We start from the raw sequence: 15,182 nt of genomic DNA on the forward strand, positions 1-15,182 counted from the left end.
GAGTAGAACTCTAGTCATACAAATAAAAAAGCCAATTGCGTGCAGGATTCTAGCCTTGCGTCTGTGTTTGCAAGATTGTGAGAGGCAGGAGCTGTGGGGGTCCTGCCAGGTTTGTTGGTTGTGTGAAAACTTGGACCTGGCTGTGCTTGGGACCAGTGAGAGGCGGGACAAAGAACCCTGAGAGATGCTGGGACCATCTCAGGTCCTGCTGGGATTAGTCAATGGCGCTACCTATATCTATATCATATATGTATAGATATAGATAATCTTTTTATTGGATTCCAGCAAAAGATCACACCCTTCTTGACACTTACGGTACTGACTCAGTTTATATAGGTAAAGATAAAGAGACCCCTGACCATTAGGTCCAGTCGTGGCCGACTCTGGGGTTGCGGCGCTCATCTCGCTTTACTGGCCGAGGGAGCCGGCGTACAGCTTCCGGGTCATGTGGCCAGCATGACTAAGTGAATCAGAGCAGCGCACGGAAACGCTGTTTACCTTCCCGCTGAAGTGGTACCTATTTATCTACTTGCACTTAGGGGTGCTTTCGAACTGCTAGGTTGGCAGGAGCAGGGACCGAGCAACGGGAGCTCACCCCGTCGCGGGGATTCGAACCGCCGACCTTCTGATTGTCAAGTCCTAGGCTCTGTGGTTTAATCCACAGTGCCACCCGCGTCCCAATCAGTTTATATACATCACGCCAAACCAGAGTTTGAGCTCCCAAACACACAGGGGCTGTCACAGTTTATTACTTACCTATTTGTTGTTAAATTTATATGCTGCCCTTCCTCCAAAGGCACCCAGGGCAGCAAGCGATGTACGTTTCAGAAACATATTTAAGCAGTTCCAATACAGATGTAGACTAGGAAAGATCTCAAAAGGTTTGTTGGAAGAGGAGGGCCCCCCCCCTTTGCTTTTGCTTTGCCTGCTCAGTCTCTAAGGCGCGTTGTGCTCCAAAGGAGGAACAGCAGCTGCTGGGGCGGTTTGTCAATTCACCCCCCAAACATAGAGCAACCGTGGCTTGCAAATTCCCTTCCAACCGCGGTTTCCGATTCTGGTTTGCTGGTCAGCTGGAAACCTTGGTTTGTCAGTACGGACATCGCACTACACATGGGAGTATGTTAGCTTTCTTAACCTTGGTTTGGTGTGATATCTGAATTGTGACACGCTGTGTAACAGAACAGACTTGTGTGTGGGAGAGAGAGGGAGGGAGAATTCATATAAGTGATGTGAATTGGGAACATAATTATTTGAAGGCTGGATTTGCAAGGGGGTGTGATGTGCAACTAGATGTAAGATGTCCTTCCTGGATGAAACGGCAAGGCTGCTCAGGGCCTCGGAGTGCTGTCTCATCTTCAGCCCTGCTCAGCTTGGCCTGGGGAGTCCACTAAAAAGTGCCGTTTTATCCCCGCCCGAACTGCCAGGGTTCATGTTGGGCTTGGAGCTGATGGCATCCTTGAAAGGCAGCCTTTGCCTCTCACCTCTGGCCTCCAGAGGTTCTGGACTCCATCTGCCCTCGGCCCCAGGTAGCACGGCAGCAAGATGATGCCATGGCTGCTGGGCGCTTCCATCCCAAAGCACCCAGAGGGCACCAGGTTGGCAGAGGTGGCTTCACGGCCAGGCCCGGCTGGCACAAGCAGACAGATCTTGCTGGAGGTGACTCTGGCATGGAAAAACTGACTGGGAGTGTTGCAGACTCCTCTCCCATCCACCCTGCTTTGCTGCGGATTAACCGGCTGTGGTGCATGAGGCCTGCTTGGCTCAATCCCTTCAGCAAAGCTGGAAGTTTGCAGATCAGGGCGGTTTTGTGATGGCCCATGGCAAAATCGATGGCAGTTTTGCAAATGCCTGGGCCTGTGTTTGCATTCCTCATGGGCCCTTTCCTGCTTCGTGAGTGTTGTTAGCCTGTTAGAAAGAAGAGTAAGCCCAATCTTTAAACGTGGTTACCTGTATTTGCGGGATGTGGGTGGCGCTGTGGTCTAAACCACTGAGCCTTGGGCTTGACAATCGGAAGGTCGGCGGTTCGAATCCCCATGACGGGGTGAGCTCCTGTTGCTCGGTCCCTGCTCCTGCCAACCTAGCAGTTCGAAAGCACGTCAAAGTGCAAGTAGATAAATAGGTACCGCTCCGGCGGGAAGGTAAATGGCGTTTCCGTGCCCTGCTCTGGTTCGCCAGAAGCGCCTTAGTCCTGCTGGCTACACGACCCGGAAAAACTGTCTGCGGACAAACGCCGGCTCCCTCGGCCAGTAAAGCGAGATGAGCGCCACAACCCCAGAGTCATCTCCGACTGGACTTAACTGTCAGGGGTCCTTTACCTTTTACCTGTATTTGCAGGTGCCGGTGGCAGAAGACTGCCTCTTTATGCTCCGAGGCTGCAGTGGCTCTGATCTGGGCACTCTTTCCATGTCCATGAGCTGCTTCGTCCTGGAGTCAGCTTCCTTAAAACCCTTATTTGTTTAGGGAGAGGTGGGTCAGGGGCTGGCCTGCCAGTTGCCCAGCTGGCTGCCTGGGCTGCCAGTTCCTACGAGGAGGAGAAGCTTGGCATGCCCTGGGCAGAAAGTAAGAGAGTTCCTGCATTTTTCCAGCATGCTGTAAGCTGCTCCTGTGACCGACTTCTGAAGGGAAGCACTGAGTTTGCATAGATGAGGCCTCAGTGATCTCCGGAGGCAAGTTTCGCAGCAGCCGGGTTGTGTGGCAGGGGGCTGCTTGGGAAAGTTTTGGTTTTTTTCCTCCTGATATCCAGGCCTGCCTGAGATTATGCTTTTTTAAAAAAATCCCTTGGATGTTTCTGTGACAAAAGTGGGGAGCAGCAGGGGCGCCTGGCCGTCCTACATGCAGCACAATGTGGATTGTTTGGGTTGGTGGGATGTGCTTGCAGGTATTCCAACTCTTTTAAAGCGACACTTGAGTCCTTTGGACCCGACCGTCCTGCATCTTGCAGGGCTGTTTCAATGCAGCCTTGCAAATAAGTTCACGAATGTTGCCGTCCCCCAAAGAGACCTCTACTGGTCTTCTCACCAGCGTTAGTTGTGACGGCCACATCAGCAGCCCCTTGTGTGGCGGGGTGGATAGCAGACCTACCAACCAGTAGTCCTGGGCGATATAGCGGTATATTGTCGGAAGCCAGTTTGAAGTCCATATCGTAATAACTGGTTTCATAATTTCTGAGCTGGTGATATTATCACGAATCATGATGTGTGGGTGTGTGCTATGCAAAAATCAAAACGCGGGGGGGAAACTGTGAAGCCATCCAGTGCCTCTGCTTAGCTCCACCCTTATTTCAGACACTGTGGTGTACAGTGGTACCTCGGGTTAAGTACTTAATTCGTTCCGGAGGTCCGTTCTTAACCTGAAACTGTTCTTAACCTGAAGCACCACTTTAGCTAATGGGGCCTCCTGCTGCCGCCGGAGCACGATTTCTGTTCTCATCCTGAAGCAAAGTTCTTAACCTGAAGCACTATTTCTGGGTTAGCGGAGTCTGTAACTTGAAGCGTATGTAACCCGAGGTACCACTGTACTGATAAATCACAATGTTTAAAGGTAAAGGGACCCCTGACCATTAGGTCCACTCGTGGCCGACTCTGGGGTTGTGGCGCTCATCTCGCTTTACTGGCCGAGGGAGCCGGCGTACAGCTTCCGGGTCATATGGCCAGCAGGACTAAGCCGCTTCTGGCGAACCAGAGCAGCGCCTGGTTTACGCCGTTTACCTTCCCGCCGAAGTGGTACCTATTTATCTACTTGCACTTTGATGGGCTTTCGAACTGCTAGGTTGGCAGGAGCAGGGACCGAGCAACGGGAGCTCACCCCGTCGCGGGGATTCGAACCGCCAACCTTCTGATTGGCAAGTCCTAGGCTCTGTGGTTTAACCCACAGCACCACCCATGTCCCATCACAATGTTTAGCTGGTGATATATCGCAGTGTTGAAAACCAGGTATCACCCCAGCCGTACCAGCCGGGTCCAGTTTTCCAGGTCCAGCCTTGCTTCCTTGGAGATGATTCTTACTTGCCACTGGCAGGCAACTTTCAGCAAGCCACCTTCGAGTTCTGCTGCCCTGAGGCCTTGGGAGAAATTATTTTTCTAAAAAATTAAAAAAAGAAAACCCTCCAAATCATGGAAATACTAGTGGGCTGTTATGGTAATTCATGCTGAATTATCTTTCATGCTGAAAAATCTGTAATTCTGTATTATTATTATTAAATTCATCCCCCGTCCATCTGGCTGGGTCTCCCAGACAGGTTGTTAAAACTGGCTCAGGGGCTTCCGTCCCCCTCTTCATGTCCGTGCCACCTTGCCCCCCCCCCGCCATTCCCTGGGACTTGGCAGTGCCTTATTCTCTGTCCAGATTGCCTGCGTGGCCAAGGGAGCCTGCTTGCTCCAAAACCAGGCAGCGAGAGACTGTTCCAGGAAGCCATCTGCACTCCAGAGCAGCTTTCCAAAGCTGCTCAAGGGCAGTTGGAAGAAAAATGTGGAGGGCTCCTTTCCCCTTCTGATAAATTCTGCCCAACTGGCTAAGGCTCTCCGTCTCTGCAGGGCTTCTGTGCCAGGCAGATGCCCCCGTCTCACCTCACCTGAGGCTCCACGCGGAGCCATTCCCAGCCTGTGTCCCAAATCTCTTCTGATTCCAGGAGCGAGTGGGAGCTTGGGGCCTGAGACTCCGAGAAGGGAGCCAAGAGCTTCCCCCTCGGCTTGGCTTCCGGGAATCCACGCCTAGCGTGAGAAAAAGTTCGGAAATAACTGGGCTCTCGGGGCCTTTTGCAGCTGTGTGTTTCCCTCTGGGAGAGCTGGAACGGGGAGGGGGGGCCTGGAACAAGGGGGAGGGATAGGAAAGCGGAAGTTGGAATCTCCCTTTGGACCCGGGCCAGTGGTCAGGGTGGTGATGGGACTTGGAAACACAACTAGCAAGGCACAGCATCCCCGTCCCTAAGAGAATCGGAAGGGCCCGGTGGATCAGGCAAATGGCCCACCCAGGGGAGCATCCTGCTCTCACAGTCAGTGTTAGAAGTAAGCCAGGCGTGTTTTGCGACTGGCGCAGGTCCAGTTGCGACCAGCTGGAGATCTCTGGACACCAGGTTGGCTGGTGACACCAGGTTGGTTGGACATCTCCACCTGGCTGACACCTCCAGCTTCCTTACGCAGGTCAGCAGAAGAGTTTATTCCAGGCTTCCTCAACCTCGGCCCTCCAGATGTTTTGAGACTACAGTTCCCATCATCCCTCACCACTGGTCCTGTTAGCTAGGGATGATGGGAGTTGTAGTCCCAAAACAGCTGGAGGGCCGAGTTTCGCCATGCCTGCTCAGGACCGCAGTACCTCAAGGACCGCCTCTCCCCATATGAACCCACTGGGAACCTGAGATCATCCGCTGAGGCCCTTCTCACGAGAACGGGGCCTTCTCTGCAGTGGCTCCCCATTTGTGGGATGCCCAGGGAGGTCCACCTGGCACCTTCAACCAAGGCTTCCTCAGCCCTCCAGATGTTTTGAGACTGCAATTCCCAGCATCCCTGACCACTGGTCCTGCTAGCTAGGGATCATGGGAGTTGTAGGCCAAAACATCTGGAGGGCCGAGGGTGAGGAAGCCTGGTTTATTCATTGCATTTATATCCCTCCTTTTTCTCCAAGGAGTCCATGGTTCACCCCCCCCCCAATGCAAGGGAGGTGAAGAGGCTGCGACTGGCTCCAAGGTCCCCGGGGAGCTTAAGGGCTGGGTGGGGATTCGAACCCAGATCTCCCAAGTCTCAGTCCAGCACTCCCACCACGGCACCACCCTGGCTTCCTAGAGTCCTTCTGCGACGGGGCAGGTCTATGAATTAAGTCAGTGAATCAATAAGGTGGAAGCAAAAGGATCTGAAATATTTTCCTGGAAGCTTGAATGTGGATCGTTTTGATAACATGGTGTAAACTGCTTTGAGATTCGTTCTTTGCTATATAAAGTGGTTTAGAAGTCTGGGTGCCTAGATGTTCCGTTGCAGCAGCCATAACTTCGGTTTAAGGTGCCATTTGGCCAGTAGATTATGAGTTTCTAGCCTCGTGACCAAGCAGGTGCCTCTTCTGGGAAACCCGCGAGAAGCGGACCTCTCTTCTTCTGTGGTTTCTAGCTACTGGTGTTCAGAAGCAGGGCTGCCTACAAACCAAGACTCCCACTTCCCAGTCTCCCTTGCCGGTATCCACCAAGTAATGCCCAGGGACCGTGGGCAATCCACAGCAACTGGCCAGGGTTGATGGGGGCTGCAGTCTGAAACTTCTCAGGGGTGCCAAGTTGGGGAAGGCTGCCCTGGCGAGCCCCCTGCCCGATCCTGGGAGTGGCGGCTCTCTGGGGTCTTTTCCCACCCTGTCCCTCCCTCTCTGCCTTTCTCTGAATGCACTTGAGCCCTTCTCTTCTCCTCCCCCCACCAGTCCAGCTGCCAGGCAAGACAATGGAGGCAGCGCATGGGGAGCTTTTCTGCTTTTGTCGGCCGGGGCGAACAGCTGCCCTCCTCATTCCGGCAGGCCGAGAAACTCAGCATCATCCCCACTTGCACCGCAGGGGCTGGCCGGAGTGGCGGCCTCTGGGTTTGGTGCGGCTTGTCATCTCCGGTTAAGTTGACGCGGAGGCCAGGGAGGGGGGCTTTGTGTCAGGAAGCTGCCCCCACCCACCCTGACTGCAGGACCTTTTGTGGTGCACACTCTCCCCCACTGTCCCAGCACCCCATGAGAGAGAGAGAGAGAGAGAGAGCTGTCCCGTTTCTGCCGGCCTTGGGATAACTGGTCCTCCTGCCCCTTTTGAGCCCTGTCCCATGCTAGAGTTTGCGGGGAGTTTGATGTGCGAGAGGGGTCGCCTCTGATGGAGCCACGGCCCAAGTCCACTTTCTGGAGCCGTCTTTCTCAGAAGGGGTGTGAATTTGGGGAACAGCCATGCCTTGCAGGTGGAAGGTCCCAGGTCCTGGGAAGGGCCAGGAGACACACCTGCTCAAAAACCTGGAGTACCATTGCCCATCAGTGCACACCAGCTGTGGGTCTCCAAGGTGCCCTTGAGCTACAACTTCCACACACACCCTAACCGCTGGCCAGGAGTGCTGGGAGTTGTAGTCCGAGAACACTGGGGGACCCGAGGTTGGGCTGAATGCACCCCAATAGTCCGTCCCAGTAGAAGGTGGTTTCTGCCATCCAAACGTAGCCTGGGAGCAGCACAACCATTGCCCAAGTATTTCTGTGGGCTGGGGTGATGGCAGCCAGGGTCCATAACATCTGGAAGGCTGATCTAAGTCTCCTTAAGGAAGTAGATTCCCACCAAACATCCAGAAGAACTTTCTGGCAGTAAGAGCTTGGAGGTTGAGGATGCTTCTTCCTTGGAGGTTTTTGAGCAGAGTTTGCTGGGCAACCTACCATCATCATCAACATAAAATTTATTATTTATATCCCGCCCATCTGGCTGGGTTTCCCCAACCACGCTGGGCGGCTCCCAATCAAATATTAAAAACAAAATACAGCATTAAGCATTTAAAACTTCCGTAAATAGGGCTGCCTTCGGCTGTCATCATCATCATCATCAAATCTGTTATTTATACCCTGCCCATCTGGCTGGGTTTTCCCGGTCACTCTGGGTGGCTCCCAACAGAACACCAAGAACAATAATGAAAAAGCAACAGCATCAGACATTACAAAACTTCCCTAAACAGGGCTGCCTTCAGATGTCTTCTAAAAGTCAGATAGTTGTTTATTTCCTTGACATCTGATGGGAGTGTGTTCCACAGGGCAGGCGCCACCACTGAGAAGGCCCTCTGCCTGGTTCCCTGCAACCTTGCTTCTCGCAGGGAGGGAACCGCCAGAAGGCCCTCGGAGCTGGACCTCCATGTCCAGGCCAAACAATGGGGTGGAGACGCTCCTTCAGGTATACAGGACTGAGGCCGTTTAGGGCTTTTAAGGTCAGCACCAACACTTTGAATTGAGCTCGGAAACGTACTGGGAGCCAATGTAGGTCTTTCAGGAACAGGGTATGCGGTCTCAGTGGCCACTCCCAGATCCCCGCATTCTTTGCAGGGGGTTGGACTGGATGTCCCCTGGGGTCCCTCTACAATTCCATGCTTCTTCATCTCCACTGTTGGCCTTGAGGTCCAGGCAGGATTCCCATTGAAAGAGTTGGTTCTTAAGGCAACCTGGTTCCCATCCCGACAGTTTTAGGGCAGGGACGGCTAATCAGTAGCTCTAGGCAGCTTGGCCCAGTGCTCAGCGATGAGGGAATCCGAGCAGCCAGTGGCCACCTGGAATGGCCAGAACAGTCCAGCCCCCCTCATGGTTTAAGGGCTTTCTTTCAACACAAAGAGCTCTTCATATGGCCACAGGATGCTGCCTTTGGGCCTGACCCTGCAAGCTCCTCTGGGGCTGCCAATGTGAGTGGGGCATAACTGAGGCCAACTCTGGTGTCCTGAAGGATTCAGAACTAGCCCTGCACTGCAAACCCCCTAAAGTTATGGGGCTCTCTGGTTGCGAACCTAGGAAGGTGCTTTCTGCTACCCAGCCAGACCCATCAACACCCAGGATCGTCTCCTTCCTGGACCACAGGCAGAGAAGACTCTTTCCCTTCACCTAAAGGTAAAGGGACCCCTGACAGTTAGATTCAGTCGTGGCCGACTCTGGGGTTGCGGCGCTCATCTCGCTTTACTGGCCGAGGGAGCTGGCGTACAGCTTCCGGGTCATGTGGCCAGCAGGACTAAGCCGCTTCTGGCGAACCAGAGCAGCGCACGGAAACGCCCTTTACCTTCCCACCGGAGCGGTACCTATTTATCTACTTGCACTTTGATGTGCTTTTGAACTGCTAGGTTGGCAGGAGAGGGACCGAGCAACGGGAGCTCACCCCGTCACAGGGATTCGAACCGCCGACCTTCTAATCGGAAAGTCCTAGGCTCTGTGGTTTAACCCCTAGCGCCACCCGCGTCCCAAACTGAAACTGACACGGGGGCAAATAGAAGACGACGCGTTCACCCCGTTGTGGCTCCCCTTTATCACACACAGCCCTACAAGACAATGACAAAAATCCACCAACGGCATGCAGATCAATATGGCTAACCTGATCCAAAACACACACACACCCCACTTACACATGAAAACAAAGACTAGTCTTAACTCTCTGCAATGCAGGAACCCCAGCTGAGCATGTTCTGAAACATTCCCCTTTAACCCGCCTGCCCTTTTCCGACCTGGATAGCCCAAATATTGCACTGCAACAGGGGATCTGATCATTGGGGTGTCCTTTCCACCCAACCCCCCCAGGCTGGTGTCTCCTAGACCTCCTTTTTGCCGCATGCACGCACTTTGCTGCCAACTCTTTGTGGGGAAAAGCACAACTCTTGTTTTGCCCTTGAGCAGGAAGGACGGTGGCCCTGCTGGGGTTGGGGAGGCGCCGGCCGCTTCTGCCAGCGGACCTGTTCAAACCAGTCCTTGCACAAAGGAGGCCTTTGCCGTGCTCTCGGCGGCCTGGGGTGCGCGGCAGGGCCAGGTTGCAAACCCGTTTTGTTGCTTTCGGAAGCGCGCTTCCTTCTAGGCCAGCCTTGGGCCCTTGATCACCAGGGGAAGGCGGCCTTAATGCCAGCAGCAGGGAAGGGCTTTCCCTGCAGAGCCTCGTGACCCTCTTCTTCCCTCCCAGCCCCAATCTAATTGCCAAATGGCACCTTAAACCTATGTTATGGTTGCCACCATGGAATGTCTAGGTGCCTGCCTTCTGCAGTGAGATGATGATGAAGAAGAATTTCCATACCGCTTTATATTTTGAAGAAAGAATCTCAAAGCAGTTTACAAAATAAAACAAACAAGTTTAAGCTTCAATGAAAATATTTCAGATCCTTCTCTAAGTGACGTTTTGCTCCCCACATATTGATTCACTGACTTAATCAGAGAGCAGCCCCATAGCAGAGGAGCTCTAGGGTGCAATGGTTGGAGCAGACTTCCTCAGCCTCGGCCCTCCAGATGTTTTTGGCCTACAACTCCCATGATCCCTAGCTAGCAGGACTAGCAGGGATGATGGGAATTGTAGTCTCAAAACATCTGGAGGGCCGAGGTTGAGGAAGCCTGGGTTGGAGTGTCGGATGAGCACCTGGGAGATCTGGGTTCGAATCCGCACTCAGCCCTGAAGCTCCCCGGGTGACCCTGGAGCCAGTGGCAGCCACTTCACCTCCCTCGCAGGGTCGTTGTAGGAATTAACTGAGGGTGTGTGTTGTGTGCGAACCGTGTCTTCCTTTGAGGAAGGTCAAGGCAATTAACCAGCTCTTCTGCTGACCTGCTTCAGAAAGCTGGAGGGGCCAGCCAGATGGAGATCTCCGTTGCCAACCAGGAAATGGGGATATCAAAATTTGCTAGTCTGGTGACATAAGGATGGGGTAGCTGTGGAGGGTGTGCATGTCGGAACCTAAGAAGAGCCTTGTTGGGTCAGGCCAGAGGTCCATGTATTCCTGCGTCCCATTCTCACAGTGGCCAAAGAATTGCTTGCAATCAGGATTTGAACACAAGAGCATCTCTCCCCTTCTGAGTGGTTTTCAGCAGCTGGTATTCAGAAGCATAACGTCCTCCAGCGGCGGAGGCACAGCAGAGCCATTGGGGCTAGCAACCATGGACAGCCGCCTCCTCCATCATGCATTTGTTCCATCCTCTTTTAATGCATCCAAGTTGGTCACCGTCACTCCTGTGGCAGGGAGTTCCGCAGTCCCTGAGTCTGGAGGAGCTGTCGAGGGCGTGGTCCTCCGGAAAGAGAGCTGGCCTCTGATCCATCTTCAAGTCCCAAATGCCTTTCCCTCTTTATGTCGCTTGTGAGAGGTCATTCCCCCGCTGCTCCCATTTTGCAGAGGGAGGAACTGAGGCACATAACCAGGGCAGTGTGCAGAATCACAGCTCCCTAGCTGACGTTTGCTGTAGTTTGGCAACGCTCTGTGCCTGAAAAACCCGCTTCTGGCTCTCAAATCGGTGGCCGGCAGCAGGAAGTGGCCGGTCTGGAGGGGGACCTTTGACCCCAGGGTGTTGCCCTGAGCCCAGGAGCGGATTGTTGGAGGGCGAGCAGATCCCGGCCCATCGGAAGCTACCCTTCCAGAGGTCAGCCTCGCACCTCGGCCTGCTGGGAAGGGGTGGAAATGGCAATAGGATATCCTTTATTGTTCGGGTCTGGAACGCTCGTGCCCAGCCCCTGAGGATCGGGGTGGTGGCTGCTGCTGTGGTGTGGGAGCGAGGCCGGCACCGTCGCGGTTAGCTTATCAAATCAGAATTGTGGCATTGGAAGGGACCCCCGAGGGTCATCTAGCCTGACCCCCTGGAGCGCAGGAAATCACAGCTCAATAATCCCTGACAGACGGCCTTCCAAGCTCCGCTTTAAAAACCTCCAATGAAGAAGAGTCGGTTTCTCTCTCAACCAGCTCTTGCCACCAGGAAGTTCTTCCCGATGTTTAGTCGGAATCTCCTTTCTTGTCACATGAAGCCACGGGTTCGAGTCCTGCCCTCCGGAGCAGGAGAAAACAAGCTTGCTCCATCTGCCTTGAGATATTTGAAGGTGGTTATCATATATCCTCTCAGCCTCCTCTTTTCCAGGCTAAACGTCTCCAACTCCTTCAATCTTTCCCCACAAGGCTTGGTTTCCAGATCCTCAATCATCTTGGCCCCCCTCCTCTGCACATGTCCTGGCTTGTCAGTATCCTTAAACTGGGGTGCGCAGAACTGGACTCAGGCGGTATTAGGAGCTCTGGTGAATAAGCCAGGCGCCAAATGGCTCCTTGAACCAGGGTTACGGTCGTCAAAACAGTTGCCATTTTTGTGCCAGGTGGCTCAGAAGTCTTGTTTTTCAGTATGGTTCCTGAAACTCGTTCTGATTGTGCAGGTAAAATATCGCAGATAGAATTCGGCAGGCTGTGTTGCTAGAGTGTGAAAACGGTCAAGATCCAAGGATCGCAAGGGAGGCGCCTCCAGGTGGTGGAGACGTCAGGCGCCATCCGGGCATCTTCACCTGGTCGCAGGTGGCCGATAGCCAGGTGCAAAATGCGCCTGGCAAATTTTGAACCCTGGACACAGGACTCCAGGCAGGATCTGACCAAGGCAGGATTGAGTGGGGCTATCGCTTCCCTTGATGTGGACACAGCTGTCTGTCCCTTTGGGGGCTATGGGGCTGTTGTCCCTTGGGGTTGGGGACTGAAATGTCCCCCTGGGGGCCATTCCCAAAACAGCTGAGCCAGCCCTGTGTTCTGAGAAGGAAAATGCCCCTGCCTCCATTTGGAGAAGCCCCCGGCCCCCCTTCAGCACCCATCCTGCGCGGCGGATCTTGGCCTTGCCTTTCCAAGCACCGCCTGCTTCTTTTCAGCCCTGGTGGGGAAGCAGCGCCCCTTTTTCAGCTGTGCCAGGCCGCCTTTTGGCTGCAGCGGTGACCTCGCTTTCGCCTCCAAGCCCAGGGCTGGCACACCTTGCAGCTCTGTGTTGCCTAATCAAAAGTGGCTGTTTTCTCTCCTCAACCTCCCTGTGACCTGGGGAGGAGCCTTGCCTGGGACCAAGCCTTTGGATTTGGGGAGGAACGGGCAGCGGCTGAGCAGTTTCTGGCCCAAATTCAATTACGAGGCTTCCTCCGCGGGCGAAATGCACCACCCCAGACTCTGTTTCCGAAGCATGCCCTCTTTCTCTCTCTGTGTGTGCATACAGCTATTCTGTGTGGCTTTTGAGGGTGAAGGGACCTCTGGATTGCAAGGGGAAGCAGTTGGCCAGCTTACACAACAGTCCGTTGTCACGGAGGGAGAGTTGTGTGGCGCAATCTCAGACTTGGGTGGCGGAAGTCCCTGCGTCAAGGGTGTGTCTCTATCAGGGCACATGGACTTCCTGCTTTGCCTCTGAGGATTTGGGGGGGCATGTGGGCGTGCAAGCATCCTCGCGGCAGCCCTGCGAGGGGGCTAGCATGTTGCTTGCAGCTACCCCGGTGGGCTCTGCGGCTGAGCGGGCATTGCAGCCTGCCCCTTGCCAGCCAAAGCTCCTTGGTGCATGCACAGAGGTGCTCAGAGGCTCCAGCAGTGCCACCTCCATGGGGAAAGTCTAGGGGCAGCTGTGGGGTGAAATGTCCTCACAGCAGCATGCCAGCCTCTCCCTCTCCATCCCTTTGCCCAGGCTTCAGGGGTGAGGGACTTCCTCTTGCGATTCTATTGTGCCGTGTGCTGCCTTGGCACTGAAGGCCAAATCCTGGCAGCAGGACACCTCAGTCGGCTGTCCCTGACTTGGACCGCAATTCCCCTTCCGCCCAGCCAGTGCAACTGCTGGGAGTTGTAGTTCGATGCAGGTGGAGGGCGCCAGGTCAGGGAAGATGGACGTAAGTCGTGGTGGAGCTCTTGATGATCAGGGTGTGTTTATATATTTATACACACACACACAGAGAGAGAGTCTAATAATAACAATAATTTTATTATTTGTACCCCACCCATCTGACTGGGTTCCCCCAGCCGCTATGGGCAGCTTCCCACGCGATGAGACACCGGGCATTAAAGACTTTCGTCTCTCACACACGTATATGCATAGAGATGCTATGATTAACAAAGCAGTCGCTCAGTTTCTGTTGCAAAACCTTTAGGCGCCTGCCTTCCGCCAGCTGCCCTGGTGGAAGCGAGAGGACGCTCCTGCCGAGGTGGTACTTAGGCGGGTTTGCCACCCTTTCATTTTCAGCTGCGCGGCCGTCGAAGGTGGAGACCGAAACCTCTTTTTTTCTTCTTCTTCTGGCAACGGAAATTAAATCTAACTTTTTAAAGTTACATTATCATTTCAGTGATTTGCTGGAGCAAGCTTGTGTGAGGTGCTGCATGAGGCTTTCAAAATAATAATAAAATGGATTGCTGACTGCTCAGACCTTTTGGGGGACGAGGATTCAGACCTGAATAAATGATTCTGTGTCATTCATATCTCTCTCTCTCTTTCTCTTGGCAAAGGGTTTTTTGTTCTTACCATTTCATTTTATAATGTATATGTAGCAGCTCTAAAAACAGATGAAAAACAAAACTACAAAACACGTATGTGGGACGAGTAGTTGCATATGAGTCCAGGTAGAAACTGTCAGCGTTAATCAGATTGTTAAATACAGTTCCAGATTTGCCAGGGTTGCAACGAGGCCTGTCTCGAAAAGGACGGTTCTGCTGTACGTGTAACAAAGGAATGCCAGCTCATATAAAAAGCACCTGGCGGTTGTAGCCCATGTCGAAATCTCAGACGAGGTGCAATTTTCTCCATTCTAGCTGTTTTCCAGAGGGAGTGGCAACAAGCGTCCAGTGTGGGATTTGGGGCTGTTTTCCATATTTATTTCTCTCTCGACCTGCTGGTGGGATCAATCCCCTTCCCCAAATTGCATTGTATCGGCGCCAAAGCCCTGAGGTGCTCATGGACATCGTAGTGGCTTGCCCAGTTTGCAGCTTGCCAGGGTGTGGGGAGATCTGTGTTACTGGTGGCTGTGAAACGGCCGTGTCGCTGGGAGGTGGTCCTCTCAGGCTGAGCCGCCCGTCTTCCGAGAGGTTCGGTCTTCCCTTCTCGCCACCTGCGGCTTCAGGTATTCTCCCTGGGTGCCAACAGCTAAGCCTGGGCATAGTTGCCCTGGGCGCCACATTCCAAGACGTCTGTCTCGACAAGCCCAGTTGGGTTGTGCCATCTCACCCCACGTCAGATGCACAGGGGGCAGAGAGACATGACCTGTGTGTGCCTGCCTGCCCTTCCGGGGAGAAAGAGGGGTGGGTGGGTGTTTGTAGAGGGGTGGGGGGCAGTTGCTTCTCTGCTTTGCAGTGGGGGGACGACCCTCCTCTCACATGCCTCCTTCCATGTGCTTTTTCACGAAAGAGAGTTGTGTGGCCCATTGCAACATCCTGCGGAAATGAAGCTGTTCTTTCTTGGAATGTCGATTGGATTATAATTGGGAGTGTTTCTGCAGCCGGCCAAGGATTCAGACAAGCTCCTCTGATTCTCCTCTTCCTTTCTCCCACCCACCACCTCCTCTTGGCTGCTGGGAAGAACCAGTGAGTCGCCCACTTCTGCATACTCAAAGCCCCTTATCGTATTTTCCCTTCCTGCTCTTGTGCATCTACCACCCTCCTGGTGTCTTCTCCTCTGGAGCAAGCATGCCTCGCCCCCTCTGCCCTTTTCTATATAGTCCCTTCAACCAACTCACAGGCTGCTTTCCAATATTTTTAGGGGCCTGCTAGGGCTGCCACGTTCCGAAGAGC

General features: G+C 53.7%; 1 protein-coding gene across 2 annotated transcripts in view; it reads left to right on the top strand.

The window, feature by feature from the left end:
- The window catches only part of LRCH4 (leucine rich repeats and calponin homology domain containing 4), a 63,257-nt gene that overhangs the window by 3,863 nt on the left and 44,212 nt on the right, over positions 1-15,182 (top strand). The window lies entirely within an intron of this gene.

The sequence above is a fragment of the Podarcis raffonei genome, chromosome 13 (assembly GCF_027172205.1).
Source record: "Podarcis raffonei isolate rPodRaf1 chromosome 13, rPodRaf1.pri, whole genome shotgun sequence".
NCBI classification, from domain to species: Eukaryota; Metazoa; Chordata; class Lepidosauria; order Squamata; family Lacertidae; genus Podarcis; species Podarcis raffonei.